The sequence below is a fragment of the Lepus europaeus genome, chromosome 14, assembly GCF_033115175.1.
Source record: "Lepus europaeus isolate LE1 chromosome 14, mLepTim1.pri, whole genome shotgun sequence".
Lineage (NCBI taxonomy): Eukaryota > Metazoa > Chordata > Mammalia > Lagomorpha > Leporidae > Lepus > Lepus europaeus.
The window spans coordinates 64,925,868-64,953,809 of NC_084840.1; the positions used below are offsets into that span (position 1 = coordinate 64,925,868).

General features: G+C 41.8%; 1 protein-coding gene and 1 pseudogene across 1 annotated transcript in view; one reads left to right on the plus strand and one right to left on the minus strand.

Moving 5' to 3' along the window:
• Nucleotides 1-27,942, minus strand: part of SMYD3 (SET and MYND domain containing 3) — an 805,331-nt gene that overhangs the window by 675,132 nt on the left and 102,257 nt on the right. The gene's annotated exons all lie outside the window — the stretch shown is intronic.
• LOC133773836 (small ribosomal subunit protein uS3-like) lies at nucleotides 25-27,903 on the plus strand (annotated as a pseudogene).

Consider the following 27,942-nt stretch of genomic DNA (forward strand, 5'->3'; position numbering starts at 1 on the left):
GACATCTGATTTAAGAAAGCAACCATGATTTCTGAGACAGTGAACCAGGCCACACGGCCCCTGAGTAAGTCTTGCATGGCATGCCTCATAGCTGCACCCAATGTTAGAGATCTGCAAGGTGGGTCAGAGGAATCAAAAAGCACAACGCTCTTCAGAATCTATGGGTTGGGAAAAAGATGGCTGACTCCACATAGGAGACTGGGAGGAAAATTTGTGAAAAGTTAAGGGGACAAATATAAAAAGAGACAAGTAGTGCTATGAAAATAAGGCTAGGTGCAGTGGAAGAGAGCAGCTGACTTGGAAACCTGTGCTGCTTCCTGTCTATAAATATAAAACATCTAATAGTTCTTTCTTTCTTTCTTCTCTAAGTCTTCTTCCTCCCTAGAACAAGAGATCCTTCAAAGGCAAATACTGGGTCACATCCATCTCTGTATTCCCAGAGTCCAGAACATAATACTGAATAAATAGGTGTTAACTGTCCAGTACTGAAGAAACATTTATCACAGATTTCTGGACCAGAGAGACAGAAACAACAAGCTAAACAGACACCAAGAGAACCATTTCAAGCTGCAGAAGAAAGGACGTGAAAGATTTACAATGGAAGATGGTCAAGTGAATACCGTCATCTACTTCAGTGCTCTCTCAAAGTCTCACCAAGATTTTTCTTAAAGGGGGAATGGGGCACAATGTGCATATGTAGACAGTAATTTTAAAAATGGGAGAGAATATAACAATATAATTCTAGAAATTAACTTAAGTAGCCAGAGACTCACTTCAAAACCAAAAATGAAAAAAGAAAAGGGGCTGAGGGGCTGGCACTGTAGTATAGGTGGTAAAGCTGCCACCTTCACTGCTGACATCCCATATAGGCACCGGTTCAAGTCCCGGCTGCTCCACTTCTGATCCAGCTCTCTGCAATGGTCTGGGAAAGCAGTAAAATATGGTCCAAGTCCTTGGGCCTCTGCACATGCCAGGTAGATCCGGAAGTGGCTTCTGACTCCTGGCTTCGGATCAGCACAACTCCAGCCGTTGCAGTCATCTGGGGAGTGAAACAGTGAATGGAAGACCTCTCTCTCTCTCTCTCTCTCTCTCTCTTTCTCTCTCTTCCCTGCCTCTCTGTAACTCTGCCTTTCAAATAAATACATAAATCTGTTTTTTTTTATGTTTTAAAAAAGAGGAGGATAGCCGGCGCCGCGGCTCACTAGGCTAATCCTCCGCCTTGCGGCGCCAGCACACCGGATTCTAGTCCCGGTCGGGGCACCGGATTCTGTCCCAGTTGCCCCTCTTCCAGTCCAGCTCTCTGCTGTGGCCAGGGAGTGCAGTGGAGGATGGCCCAAGTGCTTGGGCCCTGCACCACATGGGAGACCAGGATAAGTACCTGGCTCCTGCCATCGGATCAGCACGGTGCGCTGGCCCCAGCACGCCAACCACGGCGGCCATTGGAGGGTGAACCAACGGCAAAAGGAAGACCTTTCTCTCTGTCTCTCTCTCTCTCTCACTGTCCACTCTGTCTGTCAAAAAAAAAATAAAAATAAAAATAAAAATAAATTTAAAAAAAAAAAAAAGAGGAGGCTGATGAGCCGGCGCCGTGGCTCAACAGACTAATCCTCCGCCTTGCGGCGCCGGCACACCAGGTTCTAGTCCCGGTCGGGGCACCGGATTCTGTCCCGGTTGCCCCTCTTCCAGACCAACTCTCTGCTGTGGCCAGGGAGTGCAGTGGAGGATGGCCCAAATGCTTGGGCCCTGCACCCGCATGGGAGACCGGAGAAGCACCTGGCTCCCGCCTTCGGATCAGCGCGGTGCGCTAGCCACAGCCCGCCGGCCGCGGCGGCCATTGGAAGGTGAACCAACGGCAAAGGAAGACCTTTCTCTTTGTCTCTCTCTCTCACTGTCCACTCTGCCTGTCAAAAATAAAAAATTAAAAAAAAAAAAAAGAGGAGGCTGAAATCTAAATTGAGCCTTCAGACTGAAGGATTAGTGGCATCCTAAACCTATGAAAGTGAGAATGAAGGAATTTTTTTTAAAAAAACCTTGAAAAAAATGGGGGGGCTAAAAGACCTGGTCAAAGAATAACAGACAATTCATTGGACCCCAGAACCCTCTCTTACTTTGCAAGGCCAGGAACTGCCCCTCTCCCACTCTAGAAAGAGACAGAAGAGGATGAAACACAAGTACTCTGCCTGGGGTGTGTGTGTGAGTGTCTTTGTGCTTGCATGCATGTGGGGAAGGGGAGGGAGCACAGGTCAATGTGAGTGAAGGGCACAAGACTGAAAACAATGGGAGTAAAGCCTGTGCTGAGTTCCCATCCCTTCTTGGATTTGAATTCTAGAACAGTGGCAGCCAGGCTTACAACCCCAAGACAGAAGATGGGAAGACACTTTTCTGGGGAGTGTGACCAGCCCCAAATGTTTAATAAAACATTAAGCCAGCAGCTATTCTCTCTCTGCCTTTCTGTCTGTCTCTGTCTCTGTGTTCCTCTGACTTTCTAATAATGAAAAAGAATAGATTTTTTAAAATGTTTTATTAAAGAACATAGCATTTCACAAAAGAACAGGTAGAGTCCTGACAAATAGGAAAGGGATACAGGGATTCCTAACAGAAGAAACAACAGCAACAATTATGAAGAAAAGAAAATGTGGGGATAGCCATTTGGCACAGCAATTAAGTCACAGATTGGAAGTCTGCTTCCCATACTGGAGTGTCAGTTTAAGTCCCTGCTCCTCTGCTTCCCACAGAACTTCATGACAATGTGTATACTGGATGGGACCAGGGGAGGGCTCAAATGCTTAGGTCTCTTCCACCTACACAAGCAGGAGACCTAGATTGGGTGTTAGACTCCTGACTCAGCCCCAAATGTTGCAGGCATTTGGGGAGTGAAGCAGAGAACTGAAGACCTCTCTCCATGTATCTTTCAGCCTTTAAAATAGAGTGGAAATTTAAAAAAAGAAAATGTGGTATTTAGGATACAGTGTAGGGAATATTCTAAGTGCATTTGTCAAGGTCCTCTAGCAAAAACAGAATGAATAAGATACCTGTAACTAATAAAGAAATGTTAAATACTAGAGGAGCTGAACATATCTGCCTTGACTGGACATTACACAATGTATACATGTATTAAAATACCACATGGTACCCCCCAAATCGGTATAATTCTCAATAAAACATATTCAAATACATAGATGGTATATAAAGATAATTGGAAATGAAAAAAAAAACCTGGTGTTAAATTGGAAATGGCATAGAAAATTAATTAATTTTTTAAAAATATCATGTAGGATCTCTGTCTTTAATGTGCTGTACACTGTTATTTAATGCTATAGCTAGTACTCCAACAGTATTTTTTTCACTTTGTGTTGCTATATGGGGGCAAACTGTTGAAATCTTTACCTAATATATACTAAACTGATCTTCTGTATATAAAGAGAATTGAAAATGAATCTTGATGTGAATGGAAGGGGAGAGGGAGCGGGAAAGGGGAGGGTTGCGGGTGGGAGGGAAGTTATGGGAGGGGGGAAGCCATTGTAATCCATAAGCTGTACTTTGGAAATTTATATTCATTAAATAAAAGTTAAAAAAAAAAAAAGTAGATGGGCTCACACAGTCATGGAGAATGAAAAGTTCTACAAACTTCCATCTGCAAAACACAGGTCCAAGAAACCCACTGGTGTAGTTCCAGTCCAAACCTGAAGGTCTGAGAACCAGGAAAGCCAAATGGATAAGCCCCAGTCCACAAGCTAGAAAACTGGAGAGTGAACAATGTAAGCCCAAGTCTGAATCCCAAGGCCTACAAATCAGGAGTGTGGATCCAAGAAGAGAATGCATGAATTCACCCTTCCTGTACCTTTTTGTTCTATTAAAGCTCTCAATAAATTGCACAAAGCCCATTCACATTAGTGACCGATGATTTTACAAATCTACCAATTCCATTGTTAATCCTTCCTGCAGAACTCTCACAGACACATCCAAAAATAGTATTTTATCACCTATGTGCATGTCCCTTAGACCACTCAGGCTGACATACAAAAATTACATCATAACTAAGGAATAGCAACATGGAAAACTAGAGAGAGGATGCAAAGGCCTTTTGATGGTCAAGGATCAAAGAACTATAGGACAATGGAAAACCAACAAAGGTTTTTGTGTAGGAAAATGATATGATTACTCTCTACCACACATTTAAGTTAAATTAAAATGCTGTTTTGCAGAGAAGATTAAGAAGAATTTAAGAACTTGTTTAGAATAATTAAATATATGTGTTACAGCTGGAAAAGATTTTAGCTGTTGCCTGACCCCATTCCTTCATTATGAGATTCAGAAAGTATAATCTCTATAACCCAATAAAGAATTAGTAATAAAAGGCACAAGGTACCAATGCAATGAATCTATAACCGCTTTAACACTTAATATGATTTTAAGAATGAAGATATGGGGCCAGCAATGTGGCTCAGTAGGTTAACCCTCCACCTGCAATGCCAGGATCCCATTTGGGCACCGGTTTGAGTCCCGGCTGCTCCTCTTCTGATCCAGTTCTTTGCTGTGGCCTGGAAAAGCAGTAGAAGATGGCACAGACACTGGGGCCCCTGCACCTGCATGGGAGATCCAGAAGAAGCTCCTGGGTCCTGGCTTCAGATTGGCTCAGCTCTGGCCTTTGTGGCCATTTGGGGAGTAAACCTGCGGATGGGAGCCTTTGTCTCTGTCTCTCACTCTGTCTGTAACTCTCTCTCTCAAATAAAATAAAATAAAAAATAAAAAAAAAAAAACAAGAATGAAACCAGTTTTTATTCCTCCAAATTTCTACAACTACCTAATTAGCGAATGAACACCTAATTAATTAAGGATCTCTTCCCTCCTTCCTTCTCAACCTCTTACCCTTGCACAAATATTTACTGAATCTTTATTGGAAGATAATGACAGGGGCCAGCACTGTGGCATAGTGGGTAAAGCTGCCACCTGCAGTGCCAGCATCCCATATGGGCACCATTTCAAATCCCAGCTACTCCACTTTAGATCCAGCTCTGCACAATGGTTTGAGAAAGCAGTAGAAGATGGCTCAAGTCCTTGGGCCCCTGTATCCGCATGGGAGACCCGGAAGAAGCTCCTGGCTCCTGTCTGAAGAATGGCCCAGCTCGGGCTGTTACGGTCATTTTGGGAGTGAACCAATGGATGGAAAATCTCTCTAGCCTACCCCAACCCCTGTAACTCTGCCTTTCAAATACATAAATCAATCTTAAAAAAAAAAAAAGAAGATGATAATGACAAAATTAATTTCATCTTCCATCCATTGGTTCACTCTCCAGATGACCGCAGTGGCCAGAGCTGAGCTGATCTGAAGCCAGGAGCCAGGAGCTTCTTCCGGGTCTCCTACGTGGGTGCAGGGGCCCAAGGACTTGGGCTATCTTGTATTGCTTTCCCAGGCCATAGCAGAGAGCTGGATCAGAAGTGGAGCAGACGAGACTCGAACCAATGCCTATATGGATAGGATGCCGGCACTGCAGGCAGTGGGTTTACTCTACACCACAGTGCCAGCCACAACGTATTTCTCTTTATCCTTCATATTTTTGGTGCTGTTTTTATCAGTATTTTACTTTTACATGTTATAAATATGGGATGCTGGCGCTGCAGGCCATGGCTTTAATCCGCTGTGCCACAGTGCCGGCCCCTTGCATACCTTTTTAAAAATTTTGCTGGGTAGTGTGTTTGTCAGATTTCTGATTGGGTTCTTTTTCTCTAAAAGTTGGCATATATACTTAGAAGATTAATTTTCACAAAAGAGCAAATTAGTTTTACCTGTTAAGTTTGGAATTTTTAAATGTGTGCTGCCTTTTTGTAGAAGGTCAGTATCTATAGATTGGATACAGCCTATTCTTGTCAGATATGATTTCCTTTCCTTGTGCCTGATGACTGCACTGTCCATCTGTGTGACTTCATCTCAGCCCAAGGGCAGTCTTTCTTGGGCATCTTTTGCAGATTCTCCCCATCTCCATCCTTCTTGTTCCGCTTACACTGCCGCTTTCAGCCAAGTCATCAACAACCTAAATCCCAGGGGATATGCTTTAGTTTTCATGGCATTTCATCTCGTTGTGAAATATATGAGGCAACATTTACGAATTTTTGAGAACTCTGGTTGATGGTACTTATTCATGTATTTTATTCATGTATTTTGAGACTGAACATGTTACCCCACTTTTTAATATATTTATAACATGTAAAAGTAAAATACTGATAAAAACAGCACCAAAAATATGAAGGATAAAGAGAAATACGTTGTGGCTGGCACTGTGGTGTAGAGTAAACCCACTGCCTGCAGTGCCGGCATCCTATCCATATAGGCATTGGTTCGAGTCTCGTCTGCTCCACTTCTGATCCAGCTCTCTGCTATGGCCTGGGAAGGCAGTGGAGGATGGCCCAAGTCCTTGGGCCCCTGCACCCACATAGGAGACCCGGAAGAAGCTCCTGGCTCCTGGCTTCAGATCAGCTCAGCTCTGGCCACTGCAGTCATCTGGAGAGTGAACCAATGGATGGAAGACCTCTCTCTCTCTGGCTCTACCTCTCTCTGTAACTCTGTCTTTCAAATAAATAAAATAAGTCTTTAAAAAACAAGGTATGCAAATAAGGTCATATCTTTTTTATGGTCGCTTTCTAGAAGAAGCAAATTTAAGTATATCTGTTACATAAAGTACTCTCCAATTCTGTTGCAATATGTTCGATCTCAAATTTCAATTTTACTACGTTCCTTATTTCTTATAAAGGATCCTAAATTATATAACAGAAAAAAATTTCATTGAAAATTTATTTTTCTCACAAAAATTGAGAAAGCCATTCAGTTCCTGAAAACCTGTATCTCTGGTTATACTCCAAAAGAAGATTTATATTCTTGCAGGTCAAAATACATACAGGACTTTGACCTCATTGCATAATTACACATGAGATACAAGAGTTATGTAAAAGTTAAGTCAAACTCAGATTAAAGTACCATCTAGGTGTGAAAGTGTTACCTCCTCTAGCACTTTCTCCAAGGAAACTACCAGAATCATTTATTTTGAACCACATGTAAATGGCAAGGCTATCATTTATGTGATACCCTATAAAAAGACAGAAACAATTTCTAATTATATCCATTCTTTCATTTTAATTAGCCTACAGAGTGAATGTATATTTAATTTGGCTATCTTTAAAAAATTAAGTTACTTTACTGAAAGTATTTCAGATAGCTATGCCACCATACATCAATTAGAAAGTTAATCACTCTGCTTGTTCTCACAAAAAGATTTTTACAGGAGGTAGAAAGATGATAGTATTCCTGCTTTTTAAAAAGTTAATTAGCAGGCACTCAGTAACAGAGATCATCCAAAAATAAGCTTATCAAAACCAAAAATATGTAATCTGAGTAACGTCAGGTAACAGAAAGAGTCTCTCTAATGAGATTATTCATGTTCACTTCAAAAGAAAATGTTTAGTTCACAGTTTCAGGTTTAGTTTTCAAAATGCTAGAAGACTTTGTTATACAACAAAATCTTTCTTAAACATTTAAAAAATTTTTCTTGACATACTTCTAAAAGACAGAAGGCAAAAAACCCATAATCCATGATTAACAAAGATCAAGATTGGCCCAAATTTCCTTTTTTTTTTAAGATTTTTTTTTTAAAGATTAATTTATTAGAGAGGTAGAGGCAGAGAGAGAGAGTTCTTCCATCCACTGGTTCACTCCTCAGATGGCCATGACTGCTGGAGCTGGGCTGATCTGAAGCCAGGAGCCAGGAGCTTCTTCCAGGTCTTCCACGTAGGTGCAGGGGCCCAAGGAGTTGGGCCATCTTGTACTGCTTTCTCAGGCCATAGCAGAGAGCTGGATTGGAAGTGGAGCATCCAGAACTCGAACCTGTGCCCATATGGGATGCTGGCACTGTAGATGGCAGCCTTACCTGTTACGTCATAATGCTGGCCCCCCAAATTTCTTACAAATGAGAAAAGTTTCATATAATGGGATTTAAGATATTATAAGTCACAGGGTCAGTGTTGTGACCCAGTGAGTTAAGGAGGTTCAAGTCCTGGCTGCTCCACTTCCAATCTAGCTCCCTGATAATGCACCTGATAAAGCAGAGGAAGACGGTGGACCCTGTACTCCCATGTAAGACCCAGAAGAAGTTTGAGGCTCCTAGCTTTGGTCTGGCCTGGCCCCACCATTGCAGCCATTCTCCCCACCCTCCACCCCAATCCCATACCACATTTCTGCCTTTTAATATAACAAATGAATCTTTATATATATATATATATATATATATATATATATAAAACCAGCCAGCAAGTAAATCATATGCTGCAACTGTAACATACATTTCCTTCATCCTAGATTCACCAAATAAAGCAATTTATTTCTATAGATGAATACTCCATCTTCAGATATAAACTCATCATGGTTGTATGTAAGCCAAAGTGTCCTCAGTAGCATTTATCATTAGAGAAGACTTTCAAAACATACACACAACCTTATCTCCCAGTCTTAATAGCCTCCCTGTTTGTTACCATACACAAATTTTATTCCATTCTTCCACTGCCTTTCATAACCCCATCAGTAACTTTTTTTATTATTTATTTGTTTGAAAGAGTTACAGACAACAGACAGAGAGATCTTCCACCCACTGGTTCACTACCTAGATGGCTGTAATGACCAGAGCTGGACAAGGCCAAAGCCAGGACACAGGAGCTTCATCTGGGTCTCCCACATGGGTGGCAGGGGCCAAAGTACTTGAGCCATATTCCGCTGCTTTTCCCAGGCCATTGGCAAGAAACCGAATTGGAAGTATTGCAGCTGGGACATGAATCATGTCCGTATGGGATGCCAGCATTGTAGGCAGCAGCTTTACCTTGCAAGCCACAACACCGGCCTTCCATTAGTAAACTTAAAATTCCAATTACTTTCCTCAAGATAATTTATCCCACACAATAAAATGGTATTGTACCCCAACTATATTTCAAAACCTCATTCAATTAAAAATAGTTGAATGAGATAAAATAAATGCAACAAGATTGCAACAAATCTGTCACACACCAGACATTTTATAAAAACTTATGTAATCTGAATTCAGCTCAACCCTTTTACACCAAAATAGTAACAATTAGAAGGTTCATATTTCACACCAAATTAGACAAACATCATGGCAATAGCATAGGGGCAAATGAAACAAGTCGAAAATGGAAAGTGGGAAGAAGTAAAAGAATCTGATTGCACTGCACAGTTGCAGATGCAACACAAAAGTAATATAGAAGGTTCCCCAGGTCTGTCATCCTTCATTTACTCCTCATTCAGTCAGCTGAAGGAAAATAAGAGCATTCACTTGCTGGTCTTGGCTGCCAAACTGGTAACACGTTGTTCTCTAAATCATATTCTCTATTTTACATTGATCTTGCTGTGCCAAAACAGTCTACAGTTCTTTCTTTCCATCCTCTCTCTCTTTTTCTCTTTCTCTCTCTCTCTTTCACTCTCACTCTCTCACTCTTGGTAGGTTTTCAATGTTTGAGTTAGCACCATCACCCCCTGCTATGGTTTGGAAATGGTTTGTCCCTCACAAAACTCATGTTGAAAATTCCCAATGTAGTCCCAACGTAGTAAGACTGAAGGCATGGCCCCTTTTGCTTTTGTTTTTGTTTTTTTTTTTTGAGAGACAGAAAAAGAGAGAGAGCCAAAGAAAGCATCCCACCTTCTGCCGGTCAACTCCTATCTGCTATTCTATTCCCAAATGCCCACAACAGCTAGGACGGATCAGGGACAAAGCCTAGGGCCAGGGATACAATCCAGGTCTCCATACAGGTGAGTGGAACCCAATTACTTGAACCATCAAGTAATTCCTGCTGCTTACCAGGGTCTGTGCTGGCAGGAAGCTGGAGTCAGGAAATACAGTTGTGAAATGAACCCCAAAACAGCAATATGGTGTGTGCGAATCTTAACGACACCTGCTCTTAGGAAGGTAAGGAAGTTAAAAGGGTATTAGGTCATGAAGGCTTCACCTTCATGAATACATTAATTGGCCAAAACAGAATTCTTAGATCCTTAGATCCCTAGATCAATGGGTAAGCTTCAGAATGTATTTCTGATTATCTGAAATTACTACAGAATTTGTATATGTACATTTTTCTACAAAAAGAGTAAACAGGTTTCATAATGTATTTTCTTTTTTTAATATTTATTTTATTTATTTGAAAGGCAGAGTTAGAGATAGAAAAGGAAAGACAGAGAGATCTTCCACCTGCTGGTTCACTCTCCAGATGGCCTCAACAGCTGGGGCTGAGGCTAGGCCAAAGCCAGAAACCAGGAACTTCTTTTAGGTCTCTCACATGGGTGCAGGGGCCCAGCACTCAGGCCATTCTCTGCTGCTTTCCTAGGCACATTAGCAGGGAGCTGGATGGGAAATGGAGCAACAGGAAGCAAACCAGCACTCATATGGGACACTGGCATGGCAGGCTGTGGCTTTAACGAAAACACCAAAACACCAGCCTCCATGAGTTACTTTCTTATACCATGAAAGTCAACAAGTTTGATAAATTACTCTCATATTCCATGAGTACATCATGGAATAAACAAACAAAAAAATCAGCACAATTTTAAGTGAGCACCTTTTATATTCCAAAGTTTCTTTGGCGTTAAGGGCAAGAGGTATTCTGAGTAAATGTAATACTAGATAAGGTATTATTGCCAGGATAAATAAAGAGTCACCACTCTTACTCAAAGTTAGGAAAACCATCAAGAACTACTGAGAAATCCAAAACAGCTTGAAAGGGTTGGGGAGGAAGGAGAGTAACAGTGTTGAGACTAAATGTTAAGAATTACTAGCAGATGGTATAAGGAAAGAGAAAACATACTTAGTGAAGCCATATAAATTAGAATGTGACACAGAATAATAAATAGAATGTTAACTGTATTAACAGTTTTTCCTACATTCCCCAAATAACTTCAAGTGTGTCAAGGGTGGGTCTTTGTACATGGATCTCAGCACAACTGTCACATAGTTATTATTCAACATTGCTTGAATTAGTAACGAAAATAAAGGTTGAAAATAGATACCATGTTAAAAAATTGTTAAATAATAGAAGCTTTTTTGTAATAGATACATGTTCATATTTCCTTCACCCATTTGAGAGATAAAAGGTAAAGATTCTAAAACATTTCAGGGGAAAACCTATTTATGAACCATGCTTCCTTGTTTTAAGAAAATTATACAACAATAGGCAGTTGGAAAAGAATCTAGTTTTCCTTAAGTGAACTAGAATTTTATAGACTTAAATCTCTAGTAACTAGAGACAGGAGCTTTGTTTTTACAGACCATCCCAGGCAAGGGGGTTGGGAGTAGCCTACAATTTTATTCCCTTTAACTTTTTGTTTTACATGACTTTAAACTTTGGTAAAAGTGGCAGTAATAATAAAAAGAATTCCAATTATTCACGCAGCTTCCTCTAACATTAACATCTTACTGAACCATAGTGTAATTATTAAAACCAAGAAACAAACAGTGATGCAATTCTATCAACCTTAGATTTCACCCAAAACATTTTTCAAGTAATGTCCTTATTCTTTTCTCAGGACTCCATAATTCATTTAGGTGTCCCTTCTTCTGAAATTCCTCCAACTTTTGAGAATTTCTAATTTTTCCTTGTCTTTGATAACAAAAGAATAATGGCCAGTTATTTTTACTGTCTGATGTTTTATCATGATTAGATTATTAGGTTATGCCTTTTAACAAGTATACCATAAATGAGCTCTTCTCTTGATCAAGGCCATATCTGCCAGGTTTCTTCACTGTAAAATTACTTTCTTTCTCTTGTAATTAACATCCTAGAAACAGAGACTTTCAGATGCTGCAAATATCCAATTTTCTCAGACTTTTGACTACCAATTTTACCATCTTTAAGTAGATCTTGCCTGTACCATTACTATTGTGTTCTGATAGTGACTTTCTACTCCCTCACTCCTTCTACCCCTATTAACTCAAATTTTTCTGTACACTACTTCTCACTCCCATTTAGTTATTCATTCAATTAGTATTTATATGAGTATAGGCTTAAGGATTTTATGTTATCCCGTTGTTTATAACATAAAACTGTTGACTTATTTTCCTGTTCAAATTGCTCCAGTTTTGGCCAATGAGTTTTTTCAGATTGGTTTCTGTGCCCATTTACCCCATGTCCCCATTTTTAAGAATGTCTTTAAATTTCCCAGCAATATACGCTGCTTCTGGCTCAATACAAGAGTTTTTTCTGCTCAAGCCCCAAAACCAACCACTTCTGCAAGGAGGTCTGGCTTTTTTTATCAGAATGTCATATACAGTATTTTGACTGCATATTTTAAAGATAAAAACAGGCCAGTGCTGCGGCTCACTAGGATAATCCTCTGCCTGTGGCACCGGCACACCGGGTTCTAGTCCTGGTTGGGGCGCTGGATTCTGTCCCAGTTGCTCCTCTTCCAGTCCAGCTCTCTGCTGGGGCCCGGGAAGGCAATGGAGGATGGCCCAAGTCCTTGGGCCCTGCACCCACATGGGAGACCAGAAGGAAGCACCTGGCTCCTGGCTTCAGATCGGCGCAGCGTGGCAGCCATAGCAGCCATTTGGGGGGTGAACCAACAGAAAAAAGGAAGACCTTTCTCTCTGTCTCTCCTTCTCTCACTGTTTAACTCTGCCTGTCAAAAAAAAAAAAAAAAGATAAAGACAAAAAGAACTACATACAAGTATTATACTAGTAAATTTGCTTCTCACAGAAGTATAGGCTATCAATTATGAAACTATACATTTACTACAGTTGAAAAATTAAGTACAGTAGATAATGAAAGTCAGGTTTTTCAGTGTCAGAGAAATCAGGAGTACTCACTGCAACTGGGCTCACTGCAACTGAGCTATCTCTGTTTCTAGAGATCTCAGTGAATACAGATGGGAAATATATGTACAAATAATAATGCACACATACACATACATCCGTAATTATGTTAGTGTCTATTTATATATATATAAATAAAATACTCAGGGGGCCGGTGCAGTGGCTCACTTGGTTAATCCTCCGCCTGTGACGCCGATATCCCATATGGGCGCTGGGTTCTAGTCCCGGCTGCCCCTCTTCCAGTCCAGCTCTCTGCTGTGGCCCGGGAAGGCAGTGGAGGATGGCCCAAGTGCTTGGGCCCTGCACCCACATGGGAGACCAGGAAGAAGCACCTGGCTTCTGGCTTCGGATAGACATAGCACCAGCCGTAGTGGCCATTTGGGGAGTGAACCAACAAAAGGAAGACCTTTCTCTCTGTCTCTCTCTCTCTCTCTCTCTCTCTCACTGTACATAACTCTACCTGTCAAATAAAAAAAAAAAAAAATACTCAGAATGGGGGCAGGTGCTGTGGCGCAGCGGGTTAACGTCCTGGCCTGAAGCACCAGCATCCCATATGGATGCCAGTTCTAGTCCCAGCTGCTCCTCTTCTGATCCAGCTCTCTGCTATGGCCTGGGAAAGCAGTAGAAGATGGTCCAAGTCTTTATGCCCCTGCACCCACATGAGAGATCCGGAAGAAGCTCCTGGCTCCTGGCTCCTGGTTTCGGATCAGCGCAGCTCCGGCCGTTGCAGCCAAATGGGGAGTGAACCAGCAGATGGGAAGACCTCTCTCTCTGCCTCCACCTTTCTCTGTAACTCTTTCAAATAAATAAAATAAATCTTTTTTAAAAATACTCAGAATGAATTCATATGAATAAATTTAAATATTTATTTCTTTCTTTGCAAGACAGAGAGGGAGTAACAAAGAGAAGGATATCTCGCATCCACTGGTTCACTTTCCAGATGGCCACAACAGCCTGAATTGGGCCAGGCTGAAAACAGGAGCCAGGGGCTTCATTCAGGTATCCACATGGGCTTCAGGGGCCCATGCCCTTGGGCCATCTCCTGCTGCTTTCCCCAGGTCATTAGAAGAGAAGTGGATAGGAAGTAGAGCAGCCGGGATATGAATCAGTGCCGATGTGGGATATCAGCATTGCAGTTGGTGGCTTTACTGGCTACACCACAATGCCAGTCCCCATATTGATAATTCTGATTGCAATCCAACACCACAGGGTGAATTTTCACCTGTCACCTTTCTTTATTAGTAATTTCTTTCTCTGAGAGTACCCTGAAGATGAGTGATTTTTTTTTTTACCCCATTTCTGCTTTCATTCAATAGAGACAAAGAAAAGACAAAAAAGAAGGTTTTTTTGCTCCATCCATAGCCATGCTCTTCTCTCTGACCCTGTAGCAGCAAAGGATGGTTTCTGAAGAACCTCACCTATCTTTTTTGGCAGCACCTGGGAAAATAGTGGAGAAAGTCTACAAGTGAGTATGAACTCTTCCTATATCTATAGCCTCTTCCACATTCTGCATCTAACAATTCTGTACTGCATCCTAGCTGAATTGATACCAATGTACAACTGTGTCTGCCCCATGTTCACAAATATTCAAAACTCCCCCTTAAGGCATCTGTCTCTCCTTAGACTTCAAGCTAGTTGTCTACTCTGTTACCTCAGCTCTTTGGGATTCAAAAACCTCAAAATCTGCAAGTCATGAAATTGCAGTCAGTCAGCTTCCTTTTCGTTTTGTCATTTTTAAGGTTATAAGCCACGCTCTTTCTGTCCCATAATTTTGTTATGAATACCTGAATATTTTGTTAAAAGACTGAAATTAAAAGTTTACTGAAACGTCAACTTAAAAATAACAGTTCCAATTCCAAATTAAAGTATTCTAATATAATTTTAAATATTAAAACAACAAAATGGATGCAATTGGAAACTATTATGCTTAGTGAAATAAGCCAGTCCCATAAAAACAAAATATCATATGTTTTCTATGATATGTGGCAGTTAATATAGAATACAAAAAAATGTATAGGAATAAAATGGACATCTTGTGATATGACTGTCATTTTTAGCCCTTATTTATACACTTAAGGAACTGCGGTCTTCCTATTTTTTTACTTGTTGAATACTATGGTTAGTGGTGAATTAAGCTTGCAATTTAGAAGGGATTCAAAGTTTGTCTTTGCAAAAGTTAAAAGGAAGGAAGGAAGGGGATGGAGGGAAGTAAGTTATCTTTTTAGAACTTTATCTATGAAACACATGAAATCTATTCTCTTTATATTAATAAAAACTAAAAAAAAAAAAAAAGGAAAAGAGCTAATTAGGGAGCTTTGGCTGTTCGTTAATGTGATTTTTTCCAGCTGTTGATACATCATCAAGAAAAGTCTCATTATTTCACTAACAGTAAAATAAATTCAAAACTAAACTGTAATAATGCATTTATACATAAATTACATTGAGAACTCAGTCTAATAAAAAACACATAACAGCTAATAATGATTTCTTAAAAGCATTTGCTTCATATTTGACAGAATGCTTTGAGAACATCAATCATATATTCATAGTCTCATAATTTTGTTTTACAAAATATTTTCTCAAATCTCTTGGGAGATTACTGCAGGGTTACAAGTTGTCCTAAGATCAAAGATCAAATAGAGAAGGGGAGAAAAAAAACCTGTAATTCTCTCAGCTCATTGATCTTTCCCATCTGTTATGTAAAAAAAGGACGTATATGTTAAGTTTGAAAAAAGAAAACCTGTTTTAACTAGAGATGACAGTAAACTGATTCTGGCAAATGTTCAGAGAGAATTTTTCTATAAGAGATCCAATTTCTTTTTGCCAAAATACAAATGATGTCAACAATAAGAAAATAAAATCTAGTCAGCAAAGTACTGTTGCTTATTTATATCTTTCTTTCTGCAAATATATCATATGACAAAGTTACTATTATCAAACATATGCAGTAAATGAATTTTCAACCATCAGGAGGATTTTTTAAACACAAGCTTATTGGTGAATGATGAGAGACAGCTGGAACAAGACACTGAATAATGTAGTTAACTTTAGGTCTAGAGAAATTACTTTCCCAGCATAGGCCAAAAATTCCAGTTTCTCTGGGCTTTCCTTTATGTTAAAGGATTGAAGCCCTGTCCTACATCTTTACCTTAGAAACAATCAAGAAATCAAGAAATTGTCAGGAGGCAAATGATATAGCACATTTTTAAGAAGAAATAGTTTTTGTTTCCTGAGAAAAATGCTCATAGGTGTAACAATTATGGCTTTTGGTATCCTTAAAGTATTCCAGAATCAGTCTAATTTTTTTTTAGTGTGTCAACATTTTGTTTCTCCTCTAATAATTGTTAAATTATACACCTAACATGGATGGATTTTGTGGCATATAAGTGATATTTTAATAAAGTTGTACGAGAGGTGGGTATTGCGGTACAGAAGGTTAGTATGCTGCTTTGGACATCCACTTTCCATTTGGAGTCCCACCACTGTTTCAACCCAGCTTCCTGCAAATGTGCTTTCTGGGAAGTAACAGGTGATAGGCTATGTATGTGGGTCCCTGCCACCCATGTGGGAGACCCAGATGGAGCTCCTCTGTCCCGGATTCAGCCTGGCACAGATCCAGGCCTTTTTGCAGGCATTTGGGGAGTGAATCAGTGAATGGGAGATAGAATACACTCGCGCTGTCTTACAAATAAATAAAAACTTACAAATACACAGCAAAATGGCAGTGCTGGTTTCCAAGAATAAGAAGTTCGTTATCTGATAGTATCTCCAAAGATGAACTGAGGGGCTAGTGCTGTGGTGTAGTTGGTAAAGCCACTGCCTATGGGGCCAGCATTCCATAATTCCAGCCAGTTCAAGTCCCTGCTGCTCCACTTCTGATCCAGCTCCATGTTATGCACCTGGGAAAGCAGCAGAGGATGGCTCAAGTGCTTGGGCCCCTGCACCCATGTGGGAGGCCCAGGAGAAGCTCCTGGCTCCTGGCTTCAGTCTGGCCCAGCCCTGCCCGTTGTGGCCATTTAGAGAGTGAACCAGTGGATGGAAGCGCTCTCTCTCTCTGTGTAACTCTGACTTTCAAATACATAAAATAAATCTTAAAAAAAAAAATGCTGAACTGAATGAGTTTCTCATTCAGGAGTTGAAGTCTGAGTTACACCAACCAAGAAAGAAATCATTATTTGAGCCACCAGGACACAGAATGCCCCTGGTGAGAATAGTCAGGAAATCAAGAATTGACTGCAGTAATTCAGAAGAGGTATGGCTTCCCAGAAGGCACAGTAGAACTTTATGCTAAAAAGGTGGCTACAGGAGGTCTCTACTGCCCAGGCAGTCTCTGTGCTACAAAATCCTATGAGGGTTTGCTGTACGGAGGGACCGCAATGAGGTTCTCCCGACCATCATGGAGAATGGCGCCAAGGGCTGTGAGATCATGGTGCCTAGGAAATTCCAAAGACAAAGGTCTCAATCCATGAAGTATGTGAATGGCCTAATGATCCACAGTGAGGACCCTGTTAACTTCTATGTTGACACCACCATGAGCTGCTCAGACAGGTGTGCTGGACATTAAAGTGAAAATCATACTTTATTGATTACAGTTGATGCAACTGTTAAGATTGGTCCTAAAAAGCCCCCTGTCTGGCCACATTAGCATCATGGTACCAAAAGATGAAATAGTGCCTACCACACCTATCTGAGAACAGAAGGCTGGGAAGCCTGAGCCACCCACCATTCCAGTTCCTACAGTGGAACAATGTTTCCTTAGCAGCTATATCGAGTCTGGATATGGCTTTTTTTTTTTTTTTTTACATTTTTATTTTACTTAAGTAATACAACTTTATGCATTTAATACATACAAATATGGAAACATGGTGATTTTCCCTATTGCCCTCCACCCATACTCTCACTGGATATTGCTTTGTAAAAATATTTAATAAAATACTTTGCAAAGACCAAAAAAATGTTAAATAAAAAGTTTTTAGGGGCAGGTATTTGGCACAGGAATTAAGACACTATGTAGGCCAGAGCCATGGCTCACTAGGCTAATCCTCCGCCTGCGGCGCTGGTACTCCAGATTCTAGTCCTGGTTGGGGCGCCGCATTCTGTCCCAGTTGCTCCTCTTCCAGTCCAGCTCTCTGCTGTGGCCGGGATAGCAGTGGAAGATGGCCCAAGTGCTTGGGCCCTGCACCCGCATGGGAGACTGGGAGGAAGCACCCAGCTCCTGGCTTCAGATCGGTGCAGTGCACAGCCCGTAGCAGCCATTTGGGGGTGAACCAACGGAAGGAAGACCTTTCTCTCTGTCTCTCTCTCTCACTGTCTAACTCTGCCTGTCAAAAAAAAAATTTTAAAAAAAAAGACACAATGTGGAACATCCAATCTCAGATTGGAGTACCTGGATTCAGGTCGCAGCTCCCGTTCTGCGATTCCACTTTCCTGGTAAGGCAGATCCTAGGAGACAGCAGGTGATGGTTACAAGTACTTGGGACTTTGCTACTCACATAGGAAAACCAGGCTCTTGGCTACAGGCTGTCCAGTACCATTTACTGTGTGCATTTGGGGAATATAATAGCAGATAGATGAGAGCTCTCTCTCCCTCTCACCATCACCCCCTCTCTGGCATTCACAATTTTTTAATTTTTTAAAAAAGTTTGCTATAAGGGGCACTGGATTCTGTCCCAGTTGCTCCTCTTCCAGGCCAGCTCTCTGCTGTGGCCCAGGAGTGCAGTAGAGGTTGGCCCAAGTCCTAGGGCCCTACACCCGCATGGGAGACCAGGAGAAGCACCTGCTCCTGGCTTCGGATCAGCGCAGTGCGCCGGCCGTGGCAGCCATTGGAGGGTGAACCAACGGGAAAAAGGAAGACCTTTCTCTCTGTCTCTCTCTCTCTCACTGTCCACTCTGCCTGTCAAAAAAAAAAAAAAAAGAAAGAAAGAAAAAAGAATTTGCAATAAGATTTTTAAAGATTTCATAGGACAGAATCCGGCACCCCAACCAGGACTAGAACCCCGGGTGCCGGCACCGCAGGCAGAGGATTAGCCTATTGAGCAGTGGTGCCGGCCTCAAATAAATCTTTAAAAAATATTTAATGATATTTTGGTCATCAGTAAATAATCATTTTTTTTAAATAAGAAGTAAAAAACTAGCAATGTAGGAACTCTCTCCCCAAATCTGTAAGTTCACATATATGCAGGAAAAAAAGTCATTTCAGAGAAACAAAACCTAAATTAGAATAAGAGTTCAAACATATTTAAGGTTAAGACAAAAATCTTGACTTTGATGTAACTAAGAAACAGAGCCTCATGTTTGACTGCTGTACAGGAGTAAAAGGGTTGAGTCAAACAACCTGTAGCACCATTGTCAGCTTTCACAGAAAGGTAGATGCTCACAAAACCCCTTTCACAGTTACAGAACTGGAGCCTTCTCATCTATGACCACCTTTCTCAATGCACTGGTATATTTCTTTCTTTGAATTTCCTAAGAGAAGAAAAAAATCCCTGCAAGAGTGGAACAATACCCTAAACGTCATATGTTGTAAGACTATAGGCCTATTGCTGGTTGAAGGCCATTGGGAATTACACACACCTGTCAGTGGGAAAAACACAGTCCTCCAATCTAGCCATATTATGCAGAAGCAATTTATAAAAGTAACCTTTGCTTTTTTTTTTAAAGATTTATTTATTCATTTGAAAGGCAGAGTGAAAGAGAGAGAGAGAGAAATCCTCCATCTGCTGATTCACTCGCCAAATGGCTGCCATAGCTAGATCTAGGCCAGTCCAAAAGCAGGAGCCAGGAACTTCTTCCTGGTATGCCATGTGGGTGCAGGGGCCCAAGTATTTGGGCCATCTTCTGCTGCTTTCCCATGCATGTAAGCAGAGAGCTGGATCAGAAATAAAAATAAATAAATAAATAAATAAAGGAGAGAAGTAAAACAGCCAGTTCTAGAAAACTACTGCCTCTATGGAATGCAGATGGTGCAAGTGCAACTTAACCCACTACTCCACAACGCCAGCCCCTAATCTCTGTTTTGTGCCTCTTTGCTTGGGCTGCCATTCACAAACATGTGCACATTCCAGGCACATGAGAAAGAGCTCTTTCACCAAGATTTTGAAGGAGCTGACTAGGAACTTTATAGGAAGCTCTATAAGGAGTCATCATTGTAAGTAAAATTCATTTTAAGGGGCTGGAATTGTGGCATAGAGGGTTAAGCTGCCGCCTGCAGCCCCAACATCCCATATAGGAACAATTCAAGTCCTGGCTGCTCCACTTCAGATCCAGATCTCTGCTTATACACAGGAGAAAGCAGCAGAGTACCACACAAGTGCTCAAATTCCTGCACCCACATGGGAGACCCAGAAGAAGCACCTGGCTCCTGGCTCCGGCCTGGCTTAGTCCTGGCTGTTGCTGCTGCCATTTGAGAAGTGAACCAGCAGACGAAGATCTCTGTCTCTCTTGCTTGCTCGCTGTGTGTGTGTGTGTGTTTGTGTGTCCCTCTCTCTCTCTCTGTAACTCTACCTTTCAAATAAATACAATAATTTTTTTTAAAAAATAAAATTCAGGCTGGCGCCGTGGCTTAACAGGCTAATCCTCCTCCTTGCGGCGCCGGCACACCGGGTTCTAGTCCCGGTTGGGGCGCCGGACTCTATCCCGGTTGCCCCTCTTCCAGGCCAGCCCTCTGCTATGGCCCGGGAAGGCAGTGGAGGATGGCCCAAGTGCTTGGGCCCTGCACCTCATGGGAGACCAGGAGAAGCACCTGGCTCCTGGCTTCGGATCAGCTAGATGCGCTGTCCGCGGTGGCCATTGGAGGGTGAACCAACGGCAAAAAGGAAGACCTTCCTCTCTCTCTCTCTCTCTCTCACTATCCACTCTGCCTGTCAAAAAAAATAAAATAAAATTCATTCTAAGGTGCTTTTTTTTCCCATCTTATCTGAGAGAGAGAGAGAGAGAGAGAGAGAGAGAGAGGTCTATCTTCCATCCACTGGTTCACTCCGTAAAATGCCCCCAACAGCCAGGGCTGAGCCAGGCTGCAGCCAGGAGCTGGAAACTCAATCTATGTCTTCTGTTTCAGCGGCAGGGACCTAAGTAAGCGAGCCATCCTCTGCCGCCTCCAGGATGCACGTTAGCAGGAAGCTGGCTTGGAAGACGCGCAGCCAGGTTTCAAAGCAGCCACTCTGACAAGGGATATGAGTGTCTCAGGCAGCAACTTAAGCCACTGTACCAAACACCCATCCCGAGGTGGCACCTTCTCAGATTTCATTCAAGGAAATTTACTTATTAAAATATCAAAATACCTTTGTTTCATGGTCACTTCACCTACAAAGTTACTGTTTATAACTACACTGCTGATTTTTTCATTACAGTGGCTCCAAGTTAATCTTATTTTAGATTTTTTTTTTTTTTGACAGGCAGAGTGGACAGCGAGAGAGAGAGAGAGAGAGAGAAAGGTCTTCCTTTTTCCCGTTGGTTCACCCTCCAATGGCTGCCGCGGTTGGCGCGCTGCGGCCGGTGCACCGTGCTGATCCGATGGCAGGAGCCAAGTGCTTCTCCTGGTCTCCCATGGGGTGAAGGGCCCAAGGACTTGGGCCATCCTCCACTGTACTCCCTGGCCACAGCAGAGAGCTGGCCTGAAGAGGGGCAACCGGGACAGGATCGGTGCCCCGACCAGGACTAGAACCCGGTGTGCCGGCACCGCAAGGCGGAGGATTAGCCTAGTGAGCCGCGCGCCGGCCATTATTTTAGAGTCTTAAGAACCCTGAAAAAAAAACTTCCATTGTTCAGAATACTGATGTGCAAATGGAAGCAAACTAAAAAACCCATCAACTGATATTACCTATTATTAATTGTTTCTATTTGAGACTTAGGTCACTCTTTTCTGACATCACTAAAAATTTCAATTTTAAGAAATTAATCCTTTAAGAAATAAATTTTTGTTCAATTTTTAAAAACATAAATCAAAAACCATCCTAGTATCTCAACAAAGTCACTGAAACAAAGAATGATCTTTTGTTTTCCCTAAATTAACAATACTGACATTTTACTCAAAGGGTATAAATAAGTTTTTGAAAAATACTTATTTTATTCAAAAGGCAAAGTCACAGAGAGAGATGGAGTGAGGGAGGAAGGGAGGGAGGGAGGGAAGGAGGGAGGTGAGATAGAGAGGGATCTTCCATCCATTGGTTTACTCCCTAAATGGCCGAAATGCCTGGGACTGGGCCAGGCCAAAGCCAGGAGCCAGGAGATTCTTCCTGGTTTCCCACATGGTTGCAAGACCCCAAGCACTTAAGCCATATCTGCTGCTTTCCCAGGCACATTATCAGGGAGCTGGACTGGAAGTGGGGCAGCCGTATGAGATGCTGGTGTCACAGGCAAGGGCTTAACCTGCTGTGCCACAATGCTGGACTCAGAAAATAACTTTTAAATCTTATAAAGAAAATGCTTCCCTGAAACCTTTCTATATGAACAAGCAAACGGAGAAGTCAGCCAGTTTCTACACTTAAACATTTAACTAAGGGTCGGTGTTTAGCCTAGCGGTTAAGACACCTGGGATCATTTTTTCTCTCTCCCTACTCTCACTTCAAATAGATAAAACAAATAAAATAAAAATTATTAAAAAGAGGCAGGCATTTGGAGCAGTGGCCAGGTTGCCACTTAAGATGACCATATCCCATATCAGAGTGCCTGGGTTTGAGTTCCAGCTACACTCCCAATTCCAACTTCTTGCTAATGCACACCCTGGGAGGCAGCAATGATGGCTCAAGTAGTTTGGTCCTTGCCACTCACATAGGAGATCTGCACTGAGTTCCCAGCTCCTGGCTTCAGCTTGGGACAGCCCTGGCTGTTGCAGGGATTTGGAGTGTGAACCACTAGATAGGAGATAGTCTCTCTCTCTCTCTCTCTCTCTCTCTCTCTCTCTCTCTCTCTGGTTCTCTGCCTCTCAAACAAACAATTTTAAAACAACATTGGTGTTAGAGTTAAAAAAAAAAAAAAGAGTTAACATAATCACTTAGAAAACAGTAATAAGTGAACCTGTGTTGGGTGTTTACTCCTGTTAGGTGCTGCCTCAGCAAGCTGCACACTTTCTCAGTCGCCACAACAATCACATGAGGTTCATTTTATTACAGTCTCTCTCTACAAATCAGCAAATTAAGGCATACTTAATAAACCCCACAGCTTAACAGAGTCTGAGTCAGGATTTGAATGTGAAGTAGTCTAGCTCTAGTCTCCAGTCTTAACCACTATCCTCTAATGCCACTCAGAGTGGGTCAAACAGACTACTATAAAGCGTACTTTGTATTTTCACCTAAGAATGAATTAAAGCTGAGTTTCCAAGCCACTCTACTTGTCTTTAACTTATGAAAAAAAGAAACCCGACAAGTGATTCATGGGGTGGTTGTAAGGTTTCCATGAGTAGAACACACAAAGCATTTACCATACCACATAATAAGCACAGTATAAATGGGTAATGTTGTTTTTGTACTTTTTTTTTTTTGTACTTCTTTCTCTTTAAATCTTTGATGTTCATTCATCTATTCATCTAATCAACAAGCATGATATGTCTACTGTGTGTGAAGCACTTAAGGAAAGCACCAAAGAAACACAGATGATATTCACATTGTCTCAAGGCTGTCACAATTTGGCTGAGAAACTCAAATTATACACCGCCATGAATCCTCACATGGTAAGTGTTACGGGAACACAGTGGAGGTGTTCTTTAAGTCACGCCTTTGCTTAAGGTGAGGAAGAGGCGACACAATAACCCATCACAGGTAGAGCACAGCACACAAAAATAATGGAATCTTAAGGAAAATTCTTCACTAAAAGGCTATTGAAAAGGTTTGGGCCGGCGCCGCGGCTGAACAGGCTAATCCTCCGCCTGCAGCGCTGGCACACCGGGTTCTAGTCCCGGTCGGGGCGCCAGCTTCTGTCCCGGTTGCTCCTCTTCCTGTCCAGCTCTCTGATGTGGCCCAGGAGTGCAGTGGAGGATGGCCCAGGTCCTTGGGCCCTGCACCCACATGGGAGAGCAGGAGAAGCAGCAGCCACTGAGGGGTGAACCAACGGAAAAGGAAGACCTTTCTCTCTGTCTCTCTCTTTCACTATCCACTCTGCCTGTCAAAAAAAGAAAAAAAAAAAAAAGAAAGAAAAGAAAAGGTTTGTTGTGGTCTGCATTGTGGCGCAGCATATTAAGACCCCATTAGAGACACCCATCCTATATCGAGGTGCTGGTTTGAGTTCCAGCTGCTCTGCTTCCATGCTTCCAATCCAGCTCCCTACTAACGTACCTGAAAAGCAGTCAATGATGGCTCATGTGTGTGAGTCCCTACCACCCACATGGGAGATCCTGATGGAGCTCCTGACTCCTGGTTTTGCCATGGTCCAGCCCTGGCTGTTGCAGCCATTTGCGAAGTGAACCAGCAGACCAAAGAGATCTCTCTCTCTCTCTCTCTATCACTCTGCCATTCAAATAAACAAACTTTTTAAAAAAGTTTGTTAAAATGAGGAAGAAAATAAAAATAGTCACACAAAAAATGAGAAAAGGAATGTGCATTAAGAAATATACTGATGTGGGCCGGCGCCGCAGCTCACTAGGCTAATCCTCCGCCTTGTGGCGCCGGCACACCGGGTTCTAGTCCCGGTCGGGGCACCGGTCCTGTCCCGGATGTCCCTCTTCCAGGCCAGCTCTCTGCTGTGGCCAGGGAGTACAGTGGAGGATGGCCCAAGTCCTTGGGCCCTTCACCCCATGGGAGACCAGGATAAGCACCTGGCTCCTGCCATCGGATCAGCACGGTGCGCCGGCCGCAGCGTGCCAACCGCGGCGGCCATTGGAGGGTGAACCAACGGCAAAGGAAGACCTTTCTCTCTGTCTCTCTCTCTCTCTCTCTCTCACTGTCCACTCTTCCTGTCAAAAAAAAAAAAAAGAAAAGAAAAGAAAAAAGAAATATACTGATGTGAAACCAAGGGCACTTAAAAAAATTTTTTTGAATGTGTTATTGAACTAGGCCAGACAGCCTCAGAATCAATAAATGATATACCCTGCTAGTGAAGCAGAACCTCTTAAGGCAAACATTGGTTCTAATCCCTCAAGGTTTTTGTGAAATGAAGGAGAGCATAGTACATGATCTGGGGGATAAACTCAGGTAGGAATCTGATGCCTTGAGAATGATGGTTATTTTTCTCACTCTATGCACCAAAGCACTATGTCCACCTACCATATTATCTCTGCTTTCCAGGATTCTGGCCCACCAAAGTATCCAACCTCAGACTTTAGGTTCCACTGTACATAAATTTTTCTTATATAGCTGCTTGTCTACCTTGGATATTTTTTAAGATTTATTTATTTACTTATTTATTTATTTATTTGAAAGGCAGAATTACAGATAGAGGCAGAGAGAGAGAGGTCTTCCATCCACTGGTTTACTCACCAGATGGCTGCAACAGCTAGAGCTGGGCCAATACAGAGCCAGGAGCCAGGAGCCAGAAGCTTCCTTTGGGTCTCCCACATGTGTGCACAAGTCCAAGGACTTGTGCCATCTTCTATTGCTTTCCCTGGCCATAGCAGAGAACTGGATCAGAAGCGGAGCAGCTGGGACTCAAACCAGTGCCCATATGGGATGCCAACACTGCAGGTGGCAGCTTTACCTGCTATACCACAGTGCCAGCCCCTAATCTTGGGTTTTATGTATTCCTGGTAGCTGTTTTTGTTTCTTTATTCTTACTTCTTACATTAAGTATTATTTTGGTTTACCTAAACAGATTTTGGCATAAAAAGTTTTGCTCAGGGGCCAACACTGTGGTGCAGCAGGTTAAGCCACCACTTGTGATGCCAACAGCCCATATCAGAGTACCTACTTCAAGTTCCAGATGCTCTGCTTCCAATTCAGCTTCCTATTAACACACCTGAGAAAGCAGAGGATCATGGCCCAAGTGGGCCCCTGTCACCCATGTAGGAGACCTGGATGGATTTCCTGGCTCCTGGCTTCTTCCAGGCCCTGCCCTGGCTACTGCATACATCTGGTAAATGAACCAGTGGGTGAAAGATCTTTCTCTCTCTCTCTCTTGCTCTCTGATACTCTGTCTTTCAAATAGAATTTTAAAATATATCTTAACATAAATAATTTTGTTCAACTTCCTCTTAATAATCATCACATTGGTTTCACCAACAAATAAGATTATAATAAATGTTAAATACCTTTCTAATATATTTTTGTTTGATCCTAATATTGGACATTTCTTCATCTCCTTCAATATAGTATAATATTCATCAACTTCTCTAATAGAACTTGAAATATATTTTAATATTTAATATAAATTGAGTCTCAATGTAATTAAGAAGCTCTAGAACAAAAAGACTCAAAAGGCACCAGTGTCCTATAGAATCAATACCTGTGTGACATTAAAAAGCAGCTTTTAAGGAAGGTGACTCAGCAACTGGGATTAATTAAAGCACTTTCAGTAGACAACACTCTAATGTAAAATACTTGGGAGAAATAAGTCCTAATTCCTTCCCAAGACCATCAATGATTCTAGTCTATTTTTGAGAAAGGGAGGCTAGACTGGTGTGAGATAGCTAAGATAGATGCAGTGACCTAACACCATGTTCTTCAAATTTTGCTTATACACCTTCTGAAAGAATTTGAAATATCTTGTTCTCCTGTGACATTATTAAGTTGATATCTTTTAAAAAAAAAAAAAGATTCATTTATTTATTTATTTGAAAGCCAGAGTTACACAGAGAGAGGAGAGGTGGTGGTGGGGGGTGTCTTCCATCCACTGGTTCACTCCCCAGAGGGTCACAACGGCAGGAGCTGCGCTGATCCAAAGCCAGGAGCCAGGAGCTTCCTCTGGGCCTCCCACATTGGTGCAGGGGCCCAAGGATTTGGACCATCCTCCACTGCTTTCCCAAGCCATAGCAGAGAGCTGGACTGAAAGTAGAGCAGCCAGGATTCCAACCAGCACCCATAGGGGATGCCGGCATTGCAGGTGGTGGCTTTACCCACTATGCCACAGCACCAGCCCCTAAGTTGATGTCTTAAATTTAATGAAGGGGGAGGATATAATCTCCAATACAGTATATATGTGTGTGTGTGTGTGTATATATATATATATATATATATATATATATTTAAATATAATCTTTAAACCCTGGCAACTACAGACTTCATCCATTCAATGAAATATGGCCACCAGGCAATCCAATTGTTAAGCCAGTCCTACTTGTCAAATTAAAAAATCAAGTAAAAGAACTTCTGGTCATGAAATATATTTTTCAAACTAAATACATGTGCTAACCTGAATTCTTTGTAAATCCCCACCACCACTGCCTGGGATACAACAACCAAGTTGATTCTAAAAAATAAGATACAGAATCCTAGAAAAAGCAGCTATGAGTCTTACCAAAGTTCTCTTCATTTAGCTATTTTCAAATCCTCATCCAGAAGCTAAGGATGTTTTAATGGTTCCTGTATTTGGTGACCCAGAGATTTTACTCCAAGGCAATAATTACAAGACTTGCAATGGATGAGAAGCATGGCTGACTGTCTTTGTCAAGTAGGAGAAAAGCAAGTTGTGAACAGAGAGGTAAGAAAGGAGGCTCAGCATACTGCAAGTACTCTCAGTCAGCCATTTTAGGGAAGAGTCAACATGGATATAGAGCATCTAAATCAGTACCATTAATCCTACTTTGGCATGCAAAACCCTGGAATGTCTCCATGAATCCTCAAGTAAATATATACCCCAGCTGAAGACAACTACTCTAAGAAAGAGTTTGAGAGCTCAACTCAAAACTGAACGCCAGACACAGAAAATACAAAAGCTATCGATCAGAATGTTCTGACCACAGGGGCAGAATCAAGATATATGGCAATGTAGTGAAAGCTTTTGGATATGTAAGTTCAACACAGAAGTACAGAGCTTCAGCACTGGAATCAGAAAGTCTCAGTCTGGATTCTAGCGCAACACAAGTCATGTGATTTTGAATAGTTTTCCATATCTCCTTAAGGTTTGGGTTCTGGTGGTAATAATGGCAACACTAAGTATGTGTACTTCACTGAACTGCTGTGAAGATAAGATTAAATAAAATAAGGCATTTTGCACAAAACC